We start from the raw sequence: 17180 nt of genomic DNA, 5'->3' as shown, positions 1-17180 counted from the left end.
GCAGTCTAGTGGCAATGCCCATCACTTTGTAGTTTGGGTTTGTGAGTTCAGGTACCGGTCTGGTGTCAGAAAACTGTAAGCGCCCTCCCAATCAACTGTCGGTCCTGGATTGTGAGGATTTCCCCTTATACTGGTCTCAGTAGACACATTTCCATTTTACTTTTTCACTCTCGCATCGCCTATTTCTCTCTCTCTCATAGATACATTATAGACAAGGGAGACATTGTCAGCGAGAGGGCTTCACAGCACCTTCCCCCATTTCCCTAAGTGCATTGCAAGGGGCTCTGGGAGGCGTGCACATTTGTCTGAAACACAAAGATCCACTGGCAATAAAAAGCGTAGGACCCCAGTTTGCATTTCTTAGAATTTGAGGTGACACTCAGAGTTGTCTCGGGCGTGACTGTACCTTTCATAGGAGATGTGCTAATCCCCAAACCCTCTTTCTTTGTCCCAGTAATCTGTCTTAGTGCCTCTAGCAAGTTGTTTTCTGAAACAAAGCTTACCTGAACATCCTGTAAAATTGGTAACTTTTCAGTAGCAGTACAGTGCAGTATATAGCATTCCTGTTGCGCACAGCATCTAGATCCAAAAATTGCTTACTCTACCACAGAAATTAGAATTCACCCAGTCAAACAGAGGGATCTATAAAGAGCATGGCAAGTAGTTAACATAAGCTACTTCCCCCAAGTTCTCTTGGTGCACTCTGCTGCCCTCTTTTAACAGAAGAATGCAACTGCAGGTCTTGCTTCTCAGCAAGGTACCTACATATAGAATCCTTGGTGCACTCTTGCTAAATCTGCTGGAATGTGTCTTCTATTGTGCCCAGGGTGGTTGTGTATTTGGGGATTCAGGGAAGCAAGGGAGCAGTCTAATGCACTGCAGTGCTAAGAGAGGCATGCCTTTTTCAGAAAAAAGTTCAGGTTTTCTGCCAATCAGAAAAAAATAGCAATGCAATCAGGCCAAAGGCAGAACACACATGCCAGTGAGTCTCTGTGGCGCAATTGGTTAGCGCGTTCGGCTGTTAACCGAAAAGACGCTGCTGTTTTTGGCACAAAGACACAGAGTGTTCCACTCAGTAAACCTGAGTCATTTCTCCCGCGTTCTCTGGGTTCAGCCTACTGTCCCCTTTTAACACAAGTGCGCAACTGTGGCTTTCTCCTCATAGCAAGTTATGCCTATACAGAGGACATTTGGTGCACTGTTGATGGGCTCTGTCCTCTACTAAATCCCCTGTGTTTGTGGATTAGGGGAGGTAGGGAAGTGCTTGATACCCTGATTTGCTGTGGGAAAAAGAGCTATTTTAGAAATATTTTCAGGTTGCCTGGGAAGCTTAAGCAAACAGCACACCAATCAGGCCAATCTCTATGTTTTACTGGATGCAGCAGAAGTATTTCCTCTTTACCATCTCTTCAAGTGGGCCTGACTGATGTGCTGTTTTGTGCACGCTACGTGGGCTTTGTAAAGCATACCTCTGCCATTTGCATGGCCTCCTAGCGCTGTCAATATTTTCGTGTAATCGCTGAATGCTGCACTGTCCTGGGAACTCTAGGTGTGACTAAAGGATGTATGTTGGGGCCCCGAAAGGGGGTCGGCAGTCTAGTGGCAATGCCCATCACTTTGCAGTTTGGGTTTGTGAGTTCAGGTACCGGTCTGGTGTCGGAAACCTGTAAGCGCCCTCCCAATCAACTGTCGGTCCTGGATTGTGAGGATTTCCCCTTATACTGGTCTCAGTAGACACATTTCCATTTTACTTTTTCACTCTCGCATTGCCTATTTCTCTCTCTCTCATAGTTACATTATAGACAAGAGAGACATTGTCAGCGAGAGGGTTGCACAGCACCTTCCCCCATTTCCCTAAGTGCATTGCATGGGGCTCTGGGAGGCGTGCACATTTGTCTGAAACACAAAGATCCACTGGCAATAAAAGGCGTAGGTCCCTAGTTTGCATTTCTTAGAATTTGAGGTGACACTCAGAGTTGTCTCGGGCGTGACTGTACCTTTCATAGGAGATGTGCTAATCCCCAAACACTCTTCCTTTGTCCCAGTAATCTGTCTTAGTGCCTCTAGCAAGTTGTTTTCTGAAACAAAGCTTACCTGAACATCCTGTAAAATTGGTAACTTTTCAGTAGCTGTAGAGTGCAGTATATAGCATTCCTGTTGCGCACAGCATCTAGATCCAAAAATTGCTTACTCTACCCCAGAAATTAGAATTCACCCAGTCAAACAGAGGGATCTATAAAGAGCATGGCAAGTAGTTAACATAAGCTACTTCCCCCAAGTTCTCTTGGTGCACTCTGCTGCCCTCTTTTAACAGAAGAATGCAACTGCAGGTCTTGCTTCTCAGCAAGGTACCTACATATAGAAACCTTGGTGCACTCTTGCTAAATCTGCTGGAATGTGTCTTCTATTGTGCCCAAGGTGGTTGTGTATTTGGGGACTCAGGGAAGCAAGGGAGCAGTCTAATGCACTGCAGTGCTAAGAGAGGCATGCCTTTTTCAGAAAAAAGTTCAGGTTTTCTGCCAATCAGAAAAAAATAGCAATGCAATCAGGCCAAAGGCAGAGCACACATGCCAGTGAGTCTCTGTGGCGCAATTGGTTAGCGCGTTCGGCTGTTAACCGAAAAGACGCTGCTGTTTTTGGCACAAAGACATAGAGTGTTCCACTCAGTAAACCTTAGTCATTTCTCCCGTGTTCTCTGGGTTCAGCCTACTGTCCCCTTTTAACACAAGTGTGCAACGGTGGCTTTCTCCTCATAGCAAGTTATGCCTACACAGAGGACATTTGGTGCACTGTTGATGGGCTCTGTCCTCTACTAAATCCCCTGTGTTAGTGGATTAGTGGAGGTAGGGAAGTGCTTGATACCCTGATTTGCTGTGGGAAATAGAGCTATTTTAGAAATATTTTCAGGTTGCCTGGGAAGCATAAGCAAACAGCACACCAATCAGGCCCCAGTGTAAGCACTGCATGAGTCTCTGTGGCGCAATCGGTTAGCGCGTTCGGCTGTTAACCGAAAGGTTGGTGGTTCAAGCCCACCCAGGGACGATGCGTTTTGGCTCAAAAATTCAGCATGACCAACTATGAACTTCTGTTTACCTCTCGCAGGTCTCGTCGTCTGACGTCCAAAATATCCAATAAACTGCAAGCAATTCTTCTCGCTTGCTTTAGTTTTTCAAAACTTGCCATTCAATTCATAAACATCAAGACTTCATGGGAAGGGTTTGGCTGCAGCGTGTACTGATGCACAGAAGGAAGCTATCCTAGCCAGTCTACTTAAAGAAGCAATGAGGCTCTGCAGGTGCATGTACGTCTCCTACCTTTATTCTGTCATCAGACACACCAGGTGGACTGCCACAAGCACCTCGTAGCGCAATGGTAGCGCGTCTGACTCCAGATCAGAAGGTTGTGTGTTCAAATCACAACGGGGTCATACTTCCTTTTCCCACTCTGAAATACAAAATTGCTCTTCAGTATCTCGTTATTTCAACTTGACTGCATCTTTGTGCTCTGGGCCTAGTTGTTCTGGCGTTTCGAATGTAAGCTTTGCAGCAGGGAAGTATCATATTGACAGACACCCATGAAGGACATGGTCAACCTTTAAAGCAGGCCAATCTCTATGTTTTACTGGATGCAGCAGAAGTATTTCCTCTTTACCATCTCTTCAAGTGGGCCTGACTGATGTGCTGTTTTGTGCACGCTACGTGGGCTTTGTAAAGCATACCTCTGCCATTTGCATGGCCTCCTAGCGCTGTCAATATTTTCGTGTAATCGCTGAATGCTGCAGTGTCCTGGGAACTCTAGGTGTGACTAAAGCATATATGTTGGGGCCCCGAAAGGGGGTCGGCAGTCTAGTGGCAATGCCCATCACTTTGCAGTTTGGGTTTGTGAGTTCAGGTACCGGTCTGGTGTCGGAAACCTGTAAGCGCCCTCCCAATCAACTGTCGGTCCTGGATTGTGAGGATTTCCCCTTATACTGGTCTCAGTAGACACATTTCCATTTTACTTTTTCACTCTCGCATTGCCTATTTCTCTCTCTCTCATAGTTACATTATAGACAAGAGAGACATTGTCAGCGAGAGGGCTTCACAGCACCTTCCCCCCTTTCCCTAAGTGCATTGCAAGGGGCTCTGGGAGGCGTGCACATTTGTCTGAAACACAAAGATCCACTGGCAATAAAAAGCGTAGGTCCCTAGTTTGCATTTCTTAGAATTTGAGGTGACACTCAGAGTTGTCTCGGGCGTGACTGTACCTTTCATAGGAGATGTGCTAATCCCCAAACCCTCTTCCTTTGTCCCAGTAATCTGTCTTAGTGCCTCTAGCAAGTTGTTTTCTGAAACAAAGCTTACCTGAACATCCTGTAAAATTGGTAACTTTTCAGTAGCAGTACAGTGCAGTATATAGCATTCCTGTTGCGCACAGCATCTAGATCCAAAAATTGCTTACTCTACCCCAGAAATTAGAATTCACCCAGTCAAACAGAGGGATCTATAAAGAGCATGGCAAGTAGTTAACATAAGCTACTTCCCCCAAGTTCTCTTGGTGCACTCTGCTGCCCTCTTTTAACAGAAGAATGCAACTGCAGGTCTTGCTTCTCAGCAAGGTACCTACATATAGAATCCTTGGTGCACTCTTGCTAAATCTGCTGGAATGTGTCTTCTATTGTGCCCAGGGTGGTTGTATATTTGGGGATTCAGGGAAGCAAGGGAGCAGTCTAATGCACTGCAGTGCTAAGAGAGGCATGCCTTTTTCAGAAAAAAGTTCAGGTTTTCTGCCAATCAGAAAAAAATAGCAATGCAATCAGGCCAAAGGCAGAACACACATGCCAGTGAGTCTCTTTGGCGCAATTGGTTAGCGCGTTCGGCTGTTAACCGAAAAGACGCTGCTGTTTTTGGCACAAAGACACAGAGTGTTCCACTCAGTAAACCTGAGTCATTTCTCCCGTGTTCTCTGGGTTCAGCCTACTGTCCCCTTTTAACACAAGTGCGCAACTGTGGCTTTCTCCTCATAGCAAGTTATGCCTATACAGAGGACATTTGGTGCACTGTTGATGGGCTCTGTCCTCTACTAAATCCCCTGTGTTTGTGGATTAGGGGAGGTAGGGAAGTGCTTGATACTCTGATTTGCTGTGGGAAAAAGAGCTATTTTAGAAATATTTTCAGGTTGCCTGGGAAGCATAAGCAAACAGCACACCAATCAGGCCCCTGTGTAAGGACTGCATGAGTCTCTGTGGCGCAATCGGTTAGCGCGCTCGGCTGTTAACCGAAAGGTTGGTGGTTCAAGCCCACCCAGGGACTGTGCATTTTGGCTCAAAAATTCAGCGTGACCAACTATGGACTTCTGTTTACCTCTCGCAGGTCTCGTCTGCTGACGTCCAAAAATCCAATAAACTGTAAGCAATTCTTCTCGCTTGCTTTAGTTTTTCAAAACTTGCCATTCAATTCATAAACATCAAGACTTCATGGGAAGGGTTTGGCTGCAGCGTGTACTGATGCACAGAAGGAAGCTATCCTAGCCAGTCTACTTAAAGAAGCAATGAGGCTCTGCAGGTGCATGTACGTCTCCTACCTTTATTCTGTCATCAGACACACCAGGTGGACTGCCACAAGGACCTCGTGGCGCAATGGTAGCGCGTCTGACTCCAGATCAGAAGGTTGTGTGTTCAAATCACAACGGGGTCGTACTTGCTTTTCCCACTCTGAAATACAAAATTGCTCTTCAGTATCTCGTTATTTCAACCTGACTGCAGCTTTGTGCTCTGGGCCTAGTTGTTCTGGCGTTTCGAATGTAAGCTTTGCAGCAGGGAAGTATCATATTGACAGACACCCATGAAGGACATGGTCAACCTTTAAAGCAGGCCAATCTCTATGTTTTACTGGATGCAGCAGAAGTATTTCCTCTTTACCATCTCTTCAAGTGGGCCTGACTGATGTGCTGTTTTGTGCACGCTACGTGGGCTTTGTAAAGCATACCTCTGCCATTTGCATGGCCTCCTAGCGCTGTCAATATTTTCGTGTAATCGCTGAATGCTGCAGTGTCCTGGGAACTCTAGGTGTGACTAAAGGATATATGTTGGGGCCCGAAAGGGGGTCGGCAGTCTAGTGGCAATGCCCATCACTTTGCAGTTTGGGTTTGTGAGTTCAGGTACCGGGCTGGTGTCGGAAACCTGTAAGCGCCCTCCCAATCTACTGTCGGTCCTGGATTGTGAGGATTTCCCCTTATACTGGTCTCAGTAGACACATTTCCATTTTACTTTTTCACTCTCGCATTGCCTATTTCTCTCTCTCTCATAGTTACATTATAGACAAGAGAGACATTGTCAGCGAGAGGGCTTCACAGCACCTTCCCCCCTTTCCCTAAGTGCATTGCAAGGGGCTCTGGGAGGCATGCACATTTGTCTGAAACACAAAGATCCACTGGCAATAAAAAGCGTAGGTCCCTAGTTTGCATTTCTTAGAATTTGAGGTGACACTCAGAGTTGTCTCGGGCGTGACTGTACCTTTCATAGGAGATGTGCTAATCCCCAAACCCTCTTCCTTTGTCCCAGTAATCTGTCCTAGGGCCTCTAGCAAGTTGTTTTCTGAAACAAAGCTTACCTGAACATCCTGTAAAATTGGTAACTTTTCAGTAGCAGTACAGTGCAGTATATAGCATTCTTGTTGCGCACAGCATCTAGATCCAAAAATTGCTTACTCTACCCCAGAAATTAGAATTCACCCAGTCAAACAGAGGGATCTATAAAGAGCATGGCAAGTAGTTAACATAAGCTACTTCCCCCAAGTTCTCTTGGTGCACTCTGCTGCCCTCTTTTAACAGAAGAATGCAACTGCAGGTCTTGCTTCTCAGCAAGGTACCTACATATAGAAACCTTGGTGCACTCTTGCTAAATCTGCTGGAATGTGTCTTCTATTGTGCCCAAGGTGGTTGTGTATTTGGGGACTCAGGGAAGCAAGGGATGTAAGAGGATTCAATTCAGCACTACAGCCAAGTCAACGCCTAGTCTAGAATACTGAATGAAAACCCTTATTGATATATCTTTATGTCCAGTTCATGCGTTCTGGATGACTACCCCTATATAACACCCCTCTGTTGGAATCCCCCTGACCCCACTGAGCCAAGAAGTAGTTCCGTTTTGCAAGTTAAAAGGTTTAATTGATACTTTAAACAATATAGATATATATATCACACTTTATAATAAATTAATAATTGAATATCACACTTAATCTGATATGATAAAGATTAACAACGGAGAATCTGGCACAAGCACACTTCTTTATAATCACTAAGGAGTTGACATGAAATGGATAAGGTAGCACACTGGTAAATAGGGACAGAAGAATAATGTGGTAGAGAATGCTTTATAGATTTCGGAGGGATGCAATGTTGAATGAAATGCAGTAAAGAAAATAACTTGATAGGATTTCAGCAAAAGACAATGTAATCACTTTCTTAGACAATTCACCCCCCCCTTTTATGCAATGCAAGGAAATGGAAGGAAGCACACAGTTCTCAGAAATGCAATTCAAACGTAATTCAGTTCACCCAGCAACTTAGACTACAGACGTTGAAAACACAGGCAAAATGCTTTTATATGTGCTGGCAATTAAGTGAAAAATATGCTAAATTTGCTTTTAATTCCCTCTAGAAGTTCAGGGTGAGTGGTATCTAGTTAATATTAGTCCAGGCTCACTTTAGCAAGGATCTAGGGTGTAACTAGCAGGTTAAATGAATTTTTAGCAACTGAAAGCAAGAAGCTTCTGTTTTCACACGTGGAGAAATTTGCAAATCGCGGCAAAATTCGCGAGTGCGTTTTTCACGATTACGGCAAAACTATAGGGGGTAGGAATGCGGTTCTAGGTTCGTAGGAAAGCCACGATTCTCAGCCTTCAGGGGAAAGTTACTGCAAGTCTCTAGCACAAACGGTTGCGGAGATATGAGCGATTAAATAAAGGTCGTTTTTCAGATTTGAAATTTTAAAGTTCAAAAAGACAAGTGCAGCTTGCAACTAGAAAATGACAGGTGACAGTTAGGAGACAGTTCTACTTAGATTAAAATAGATTTGAATTATATTATTTTAACTAAGAGATTGGTTCTGCACAGTTTTCTAGGTACTCACACTATATTCTTGAGTGAAATGGGCCTCGCCATGGATCTGGTCAGGTTTTAGACGGGACTCTGGTCTCTGCACTTCACAGTGATCTGGGTCTGCTCTCTCTCTGGATTCTGAAGATTGAGGGATTTAAAGTCTGGATCTTTCTGCACAGCTTTCTCCGGAGATTGATGGAGGTAAAGTACGGATTTTCCCGGCAGAGCTTCCAGCTGCAAATGGATTGGAAAGTCTCTATCTGTCCTGTCTGTCTGCTTTTATGTGTTTAGAATGTGGGTGTGTTCTAGCATCACTGACCCTACCTCTCTCTCAGCTTCTAATTGGTCAAACTTCCATTTCTCATTTGATTGGGGGAGCTAAGTTGTGTCAGAGTGATGTCATTTTACAGCCTGCAGAAAGTCCACTCCTCCTGTCAACTTACACACAAATCTAGATTTGAACCCAAATACATATTTGCAGAGGTACATGTTGTTTTAAAATCATCTTCACCCATCATGCATTACAGGAGGTATACCCTGTTCAAACTCTGCTCTTCCTGGGGGCTTGCATTCAGAAATGGCACATATTTCACTTTTTAACTGATTTTGCAATTCCGGACATTGACCCAAATTTACACACATGTGCGCAAGGAGTATGGACATTAGTTGATGAAGTGTCTGATTTTTCACAAGCACACATTTTGAGTAATATCCTCTTTTCCGCTAAAACCCCCCTGAACATGCCACCGGTTCGAAAAACCTCTTAAAATGTGGGCAGAAAAATCACAAGAATTATGGTATCATTTAAATAATTTTCACAAGTCCGTACTATGAGTTATTCATCTTTTTCTAAAACCATATTCTGGCTATAGAGGTGTGTCTTTTCAGGTCACATGGTACAGAAACCAGTCTTTCCAGTTTCTGCCAAGCTCAGAGACCCTGCCCCTCCCAGCTTCTGCCAAGAGGAAGCTCCATTTACGACTCCCGCCAATAAAACATTTGCCTGAGTCAGGAGAGGGCTTTGTTCAATTTCCTGCAGAGCCCAGGTAATTCAATCAGGGAAGTGTCATATCCCTTTTGGTGTGAGCAGCAAAAGGGCAGCTAGGCCTGGGAACACAGCTGTGACTCAAGTTTCACTCCTGATGGGGGTAGTTGCCAGGCAGAATTCAGTTCCTTAAGCCAAGTTTCAGATAAAATGTCACTTTTTGTTCCCCAGTTCCTGCATTCAAATAAAACTAAACATTTTTACATATGCAGCTAGAATGCTGATTCTAAGTTTAAAACTATGACATTTAAACAATTGCAACCTATGTGACACTCAAAAGTAGGTCACTCAGTCAATTTAAACATTTAGATTTTTTTTAGTGTCTTTCAGTCCAAATTTACTTAAACTGCTGAAATCCACAGCGCAGCCAGTCTTGTTATAAACCTTCAAGTCACTTCAGAATATAACTTTAGATTGTATCCACCTCTCAGTAAGTCTTTCTTTGGCCTGTTTTGGGTTCATTTATTCAGTTTTGCAAAAAGTAAAATCTGGTGTTGTTTTAAAATGCCGGCTTTTGGATAGTGGTGAGTACTGGTACTGCACCCCTTTTTGGGATTTAAGAAAATGAATTCTCCACAGTTATGGGTTTGCTTTTGGCAATCAGCATTGCCATTCCCAATGGTTTCAGACTACTGTGTGGGTAGTCCAATGGTGGTTTTAGGCAGTGTCCTTCTGTGCCCATAACATCGGCAAAAATGGGTGGCAGCCTATTCTTCATGCACTTCCCTGTGCATTTTCTGGGAAGCTCTGGCCATCATGATGTTTTCCATGTCAGTACTGCACAGTTTTGAGGTAGGGCTCGAATGCATGGGTAAATACATCCCACAAGCCCCCCTCTTGCGATGGCCATTCTATTTCACTGATGGGACTCGCAAGATCTGGGATGTAGTTCTCATCTTCTTCCGGTGGATGGCCAGTTCAGCATCTTTTCCTCCATCCGGTACTGATCGATCGGTTCTCCTCGCCGGTCCTGATGGGAAGATTGGGCGGTACCCCGGGCCCGTTGCGTCTCTGCTCGCGGTCTCCGGATCGTCCTCCTTGGTCATTCTCCATGGTTTCATCTCTCCTAGGATGATAAGGCAAAAGCGGCAATACCTACTCATAGACGTTTTTCCACCACTGTTGAGATAGTGGGGCAGCATATGCATTTCATCATAACAAAACATTACATTCTTATTTTGAAAAAAAAACAGTATAACTAAGAGACAGTTTCATGCAAATCACAATATTTTAGAGACTAGATGTGGTATGTATTATGGTTGGAACTGAATTAGTCTGAGACAGTGCCCGCTAGGATTCCAGAGGATTCCTCCAGTTGTTGCAGAGTGTGCCTGGGATGGCAACATTTCAACTGGTTTATGTGGACCCACTTGTCTTCCCCCGCTGCCAAAGGACCTTTGGGGATGTGGATTTTGTAGGCCACAGGAGAGATCTTGTCGATGATCTCAAAGGGTCCCTTCCATGTAGGCAAAAATTTGCGCTGCTTGGCCTGGTTCCTTTGGAAGTTGTATAGATAGACCCGGTCTCCCACCTGATATTCCTTCCTGGAAGTTTTCAGGTCATAGTGGGTCTTCATGCTATCAGCCGATCTTTCTAGATTCCGCTGAGCATAAGCAAAAGCATGTTGAAGGTGTTTCCTTAAATTCTCCACATACTCATGAGTTGTGGAGGCATTTATCAGTGTCTGCTCTTGGGTCCTATAGAGCAAATGCTGCGGAAGCACCATCTTGCGCCCAGTCATCAACTCAAATGGTGACATTTTGGTTGCAGATGAAGGGGTAGATCTGATGGCCATTAGGACCAGAGGTAATCGGATATCCCAATTTGGCCCAGAATCTGCCACAAACTTCTTTAATATGCTCACAATTGTCCGGTTATATCTCTCTACTGCCCCAGAAGAAGCTGGCCGGTAAGCAATGTGTAGCTTTCTCTTGACCCCCAGTATCTCCCACATCTTTGTCATTACTTCACTGGTGAAGTGGCTACCTCTGTCTGACTCAATCCTTTGAGGTAGACCAAAACGGGAAAAGATGTGGTTAATCATCAAGGCAGCTGCAGTTTCTGCCTTGCAATTTGGGGCTGGGAGACATTCCACCCACTTGGTAAACAAGCATGTCACAGTCAACATGTACTTATTCCCCCTAGCAGAGCGAATCACAGGGCATACAAAGTCGATTTGTAAATCTGACCATGGCAGGGTCATCCCCCGCTTTTGGAGAGGCGCACGGTGCGTGAGGGATGATGGCTGAAATTGTGCACACACAAGACACCCCTTCAAATATTGGTCGAGGTCCTGCCCCATGTGTGGCCAGTATGCAACCTCTCTTAAGATTTCCAGTGTTGTGTGAAACCCCCTATGACCGGCGGTGGCCGCATCATGGGCGTGACTTAACATCAGGCTTCGGAATGAGGTAGGAACCACCCACTGATCGTGGCCAGCTTTGGATTTCCTTACCAACAAACCGTCTTGGATCCGGAACATTTTTGGACATTTCATCAACACTCTTAGGTCCTCTTTCCCAATGTAATCGGTATCCGTCAGGGGAAAGTTCTCAGGGTCCTCAAGGTGCTGGTAAAATTTACCAATAATTGGATCCCCCTTCTGAGCGGTAATCAAATCAGCATCAGGGGTCTCCTTACTCCATTGTACAATTGAAAGGTCGTTGTGAGCATTCGTCTGGGACCTAGTGATAGCAGGGACCTGGATTTCCCCCAACAGGGACTCAATCTCAATTAGATCCCCTTGGATGGCCCCGGTTTTGGCCAGCTGATCAGCTAAGTCATTTCCAGTTTTGTCTGGTCCCTCTACTTTGGAATGACCCTTGATCTTTTTCCAATAGATGGTCATCCCATTCGACGTGACCAGATCATCGATGTTTTGGATCAACTTCCCATGTTTCAAGGGTTTGTTGTTAGCACATAACATGCCTCTGGTTTTCCAATTAACCAGGTGCTCCACGAACCCGTTCTGTACATAATCCGAATCTGTGATTATGACCAGTTCGTGGAGTTGATGCTGGACAGCAGTGAGGATGGCCTGATGCACAGCCATCAATTCTGCCACCTGACTACTTCGGGGACCAATTTTGTATCCAGCGGAGGGTTCTGGGGACTCATTCACCCATGCATTCCCTACGCCAGCCACCAGTTCTTTCTCCCCGTCGTTGTCAACATGGTAAGAGCATCCATCCACATAGACAGTGGGCATTCCCTCACACTTGTCCTCTTCAAAGACTGTGTGGGGAATTAAGGTATGCCTCCGTGTTGTCCTTGATTTTTAGACTTTCGTCCTTGAGACAGTTTTCTCTGGCACAATCATGCAAGTCAGCCAGACCTTGCGCGAGGGGACTCTTCTTGTTTTGGCCATATCTGACCTCCACAGGAAAGCCTTGCATTGATAGAATCCAGGAAGTGATTCGGGAATTACTCACATTTCCGGCCCGGATTCTATCACTTTGGAGATATTGCAGAGGCTGGTGTGGAGTCTCCACTATGATGTGTTCCCCCTGGATAAACGGGCGGTAATTCTTCAATGCCCACACCGTCGCCAGGAGTGCCTTCTCACAATCGTTGAATTTTTCCTCCACAGAGGATAAAGTTTTGCTTGCATAGGAGATTACTTTATTGACCTTGTCATGCTTTTGGTATAATACTGCCGTCAAGCACGTATTAGAGAACCCCGTCTCCAGGAAGAACTCCTTGTTTCTGACAGGGTAAGCTAGGCAAGGCGCTTGTGAGAGGCTTCTTTTGAGTTGTTTTACCGCCTCGGATTGTTCTGGACCCCATTCCCACTTGACCCCCCCCTTCAGGAGATGAATCAGGGGTCTGGTGATCTCTGCGTATCCCTCAATGAACTTTCTGCTGTAATTAGTCAGTCCAAGGAGGCTCCTTAGTTCTCGCAGAGTTGTGGGGTCTTTCAGTTTCTGAAGTGCTTCCACTTTCTTTTCCTGGGGACAGAGACCCTGAGGAGTAATCTCGTGCCCCAAGAAATTAACACGGGTTCTACACCACTGTGCTTTCTGAAAGGAAAGTTTTGCTCCGGCGGCCCTCAACTGCGTCAGAACATAACGGATCTCCGCTATGTGTTCCTCCACAGATGAACTTTTGACGAGGACATCATCTACATAAGCCAGGTTACCCCTCGCACCCAGGTCGGGCATGGCCTTATGTAGGAAAATGTTGAACTCATTACCGGAGTTAAGGTATCCGAAGGGAGTCCGGGTCCATGTGTACTGCTGGCCCCCAAAGGTAAAAGCCAGTTTGTATTGGTCCTCCCTGCTGACAGGCACGGTCCAGTATCCATTGGTCAGGTCGATTGCGGTGAATACCTGTGACCCCTGGATCTGGGCCAGCCCTTGGTCAATGTAGGGAAGAGGCCATCGGGAAGTGTGGACCCGTTTGTTGAGCTCCCTGAGGTCGGCGCAGAGTCTCCACTGGCCGTTTGGCTTCAATATTCCCAGCACCGGATTATTGAAGGTGCTGTGGACTGGACGGATTATTCCCCGGGACTCAAGGTTCTTAATTATTTCCGTAAGTCACTCCATTGATGCGAGAGGCAAGCGATATTGCTTCACAAACACAGGGGTCATGCCAGGGTCCGTGGGGATAGTTGTTGTGTGGATGTCAGTGCGACCACAGTCATATGAGTCTACCGCAAAGAGATCTTGGAAATCCAAGAAAACTTGTTTCAACTTTTGCTTTTGTTCCAGAGTCACACAGGCATCAGCTAGGTTGACTCTCTCTTCCACCATCTGCCTGAAGCCTGGAAAGACTTCTGGTTTGGCTATTTCAGCGGCCTCCTCCAGCTGGGTGGAGAAGTCCCTGGTTAGAGTGCTGATTTGGACCGGAGGCTTCAGGTGGGAAAGGCAGCCCTCATGGACCTGGAAAATCACCTCATCCCTCCTGAAGTCACAAGTCACATCTTCCTTACCATAGGGGCAGGAAGTGTACACCAGGAAGTTCCCCCCATGCCGGGTAAAAATCCTGTCTGGTGTTGTGTTGTCCTCACTGTCACTGTCAAAACAGTCCTTGGGGATTGGTCCTAACAGTTCATTACCTAAATCAATGGAAAAATGTCGGTCATCAACCACCATTCCAATAATGGTGCCTGCGGCTAGAGTAATACTCTTTAACTCGCTGTTATCCACCTCTATTGGAATGGTGTCATGTTCTATGTTGACTAATGGAGTTGGGTTTACCCCCAACCCTTGCTGTTGGAGAGAAGCGTTTAGATGTATGTAAGCATCAGGGTTTTTCAACTCTTGTCCCCTTTTAACTTTCACTTCCAGGGAGAATTGTCAGGTCCTTTCTGGGATGGTGACTTCCTCTTTAATCTGAATTTCAACTGCATAAGGTAGCAATTGAGCTGACCTAAAGGCTTTTTCTGGATCATCAAAGCCCATGGGATTATCCGCTAATCGGGACCAAGCTTTGAAGTTTATTAGGTCCAAACTAATGGCAAAGCGATTGCGAATGTCACTGCCTAAGTAAAAGGCGGCAGGGACGTCTCGCACGACCCAACAATTGTGGACTATGCTCTTGTTGCCAATGGAGATTTTGAGCATACACCTGCTTGGCAGGAGATGTTTGGAATCAGATGCTTCCAGGTCCATTTCCCATTTGTCTATCAGTTTGAAGGTGGGACTGGCTGGATCTTTTGGGAGTTGGCGAAACATGGCTTCGCTGATGAAGCTCTTACCGTTGTTCACACACACTCGAGCGAGAACAGAGTCCTTCCCATCATTTAACTGAACAGGGATGAACAACTGCTCTCCAATTTGCTGAATATCAGCCAGGCTCTGAGTGAATTTCACATCTTTCTGGACTGTAGGAGTGGGAGTTTCTGATTGTGGATTAGTATAGAATTTCAGGGTGTTTCCTTCCAGTGTGGAATACCACTTTAAACTGGAAGGAAGGTTGATTTTCAGAAATAGAGAGGACCCTCCATCACCAGTCTGTTGTCCTACTGCTATTACTGTCACGTCTGGAATTTGGCTATTCTGGAAGTGAAATTCTACTTGGTCAGATTTTTGTTCAACCATGTGGCAGGTGCCGTTTAAACTAACATGGTTGACACTCCGTTTTAATTTTATTGGTCGGCTAGTCTGGGTCCAGAGGACCTTGTTTACGCAATCTATTAGGGGTGACAACCTTCTCAGGAGGTCATTCCCTAGTAAACAAGGGGTGCCCTCTGGGGCCACAACTATGACCGGGTGTTTCAACTTGTGTCGCCCAATTTTAATGTCCAAATCTGCCGTCCCCTCGACGGGAATTTCCTTCCCGTCAAAGTTCTGGAGTTGCCCAGGAAGAGAGGTGAGAGGAATTTGGTAATTCTCTCCCCTTCCTGCATTCAGTTCGTCAAAGGCCCTTCTGGACAGAAGGGTAGCTTGAGATCCAGTGTCCACCAGTGCCAAAATTGTACCCTGCCCCTGTACTTGTACCGGGGCATAATATCTTCCCTCCTTCTCCTCAAGGGGGCACAGATAATGCACATTTTTGGACAACTGGTGGGCTAATTTTCTGGTTTTGGACATCGCTAGCGAAGAGATTTGGGCAGAATTCTGTGGAGAGCCTTGGGAATCTGAAAGAAAAATTTGGCAACTGGAGATCAGAGCCATTGTGGGTTCCCCTGGCTCCGGTTCTGGGCCGCCCCCCCCTTTTTGGAGGCAGTCACCAGGATGGGTTTGAACCAGGGGATTTTCTTGCGGTTGGTTCTGGGATGAGATGGTGGGCGGCGGTAGCTCAGTCTCCACATCTCCCCAATCTGGATTTGCATCCCTAGGGACCCATTTTTCTTTGGGAGGAGTTCCCCCCTCTCTGAAGGAGAAGATCCTTTTCCCAGGATCCTCTGAGGATCCCTCTCCCTCAAATTGGAAGACCTGTACCTCCTCCTCAAACTGAGTCTGTTTGGGTCTTTCGTTTCTCCTACCCCCCCTCTGCTCCTTAGGAGGCAGACTTTCAGGGGCAAGAGATTTTGTTTCCGGTTCCTGGGTTTCCAGGGGCTGTTTACAAGTGAGGAAGGAAGCTTCCTCCAAGGCTTTACACCCCCCTTCCCCTTGTGCCTCCTCCCTGGGAACCGGTGAGTTATCGGGGTGCTGCCCCCGTCATTGTTCTGGAGCACCAGGTCCAGAGTTGGGTGCGTTCTGCGCCGGCATGCTGATCTGAGGGTTCTGCTGAGCCCTCAGTATGTGACCCAGATCCCGCGCCATGTTTTGAACCTGGCGCTCTAACTGGGAAACCCGCTCAGGCTGATACGGGGCCCTGTTTTCTCCCCTGGGCTGATCCCGGGAAGGGTAGCTATCCCTTCTTTGGTAGTACCCCTGGTTGGGAAGATTTGGGTACCCCTCCACCCTTGGCCTCCCATCTCCCGGATTAGGTTGTCTGGGCTCAGGGAATTGGGGAAAGAAGGATGGATGATTTTGGGGTTGGAAATTGGGTGGATACCTGGGGAAAAAGTTCTGCCCAGGATTTGGAGAATTTCTGCCCTCCTGTGGGAAGTTGGGAGGGAAGTTCCCTGGGTTAGGTGCTTGGCTGGATCCCCCCCCTTGGGCTGGAGGAGTCCACACATAACCCAGGATGGGTCGATTTCCCTTGTAACGGGGACTTACATAATCAGGAGAGCGAGGGACCCCATTTGTGGGGCTGCCTCCTTGGCTCCCTGTCTGTGACTGAACCGAGGACCTCCTGGGCCTAGCATTATTAGGTGCAGGTAGGTTTTTAGGCCCCCCCATCTCCAAATCCAAAACGGGGGTGACCTTTACCTCTGCCACCTTGGCAGCAGCAGGGGTGCTGTTGGCTTTGGGGTTTTTCTGGGCATTACTTTTGCTATGTATCGGTTTCTGCACCTCATAGATCCGGGTAGCCTGTTCAATGACCCAGTCTAAAGATCTTTTCTCGTGAAAATCCCTCACGAGCTGGGTCATGATATATTTGGGCAAGGCGTGGAAAAACGTATTTATAAATTCTCTGCTATCCGTGCGCACCCTTCTTGTGGTCTGTGCAAAAGCACGCTTTAACTCCTGCACAAATTCTTGTGGGGCCTGATCCTCCCCACATT

At 46.4% G+C, this 17180-nt stretch overlaps 3 non-coding genes across 3 annotated transcripts; all 3 read left to right on the top strand.

Annotated features, from left to right (window-relative positions):
- The first annotated feature begins 2968 nt into the window (after positions 1 to 2968).
- Positions 2969 to 3042, top strand: TRNAN-GUU (transfer RNA asparagine (anticodon GUU)). Its single transcript has one exon. It is a non-coding gene; the product is annotated as a tRNA-Asn (tRNA).
- A 2175-nt stretch (positions 3043 to 5217) lies between these two features.
- On the top strand, positions 5218 to 5291 carry TRNAN-GUU (transfer RNA asparagine (anticodon GUU)). Its single transcript has one exon. It is a non-coding gene; the product is annotated as a tRNA-Asn (tRNA).
- Positions 5292 to 5603: 312 nt separating this feature from the next.
- Positions 5604 to 5675, top strand: TRNAW-CCA (transfer RNA tryptophan (anticodon CCA)). Its single transcript has one exon. It is a non-coding gene; the product is annotated as a tRNA-Trp (tRNA).
- Positions 5676 to 17180: the final 11505 nt, after the last annotated feature.

This window comes from Ambystoma mexicanum, chromosome 11 (genome assembly GCF_040938575.1).
Source record: "Ambystoma mexicanum isolate Mex_15411 chromosome 11, UKY_AmexF1_1, whole genome shotgun sequence".
NCBI lineage: Eukaryota > Metazoa > Chordata > Amphibia > Caudata > Ambystomatidae > Ambystoma > Ambystoma mexicanum.
This window is presented reverse-complemented; position numbering and strand designations above follow the sequence as displayed.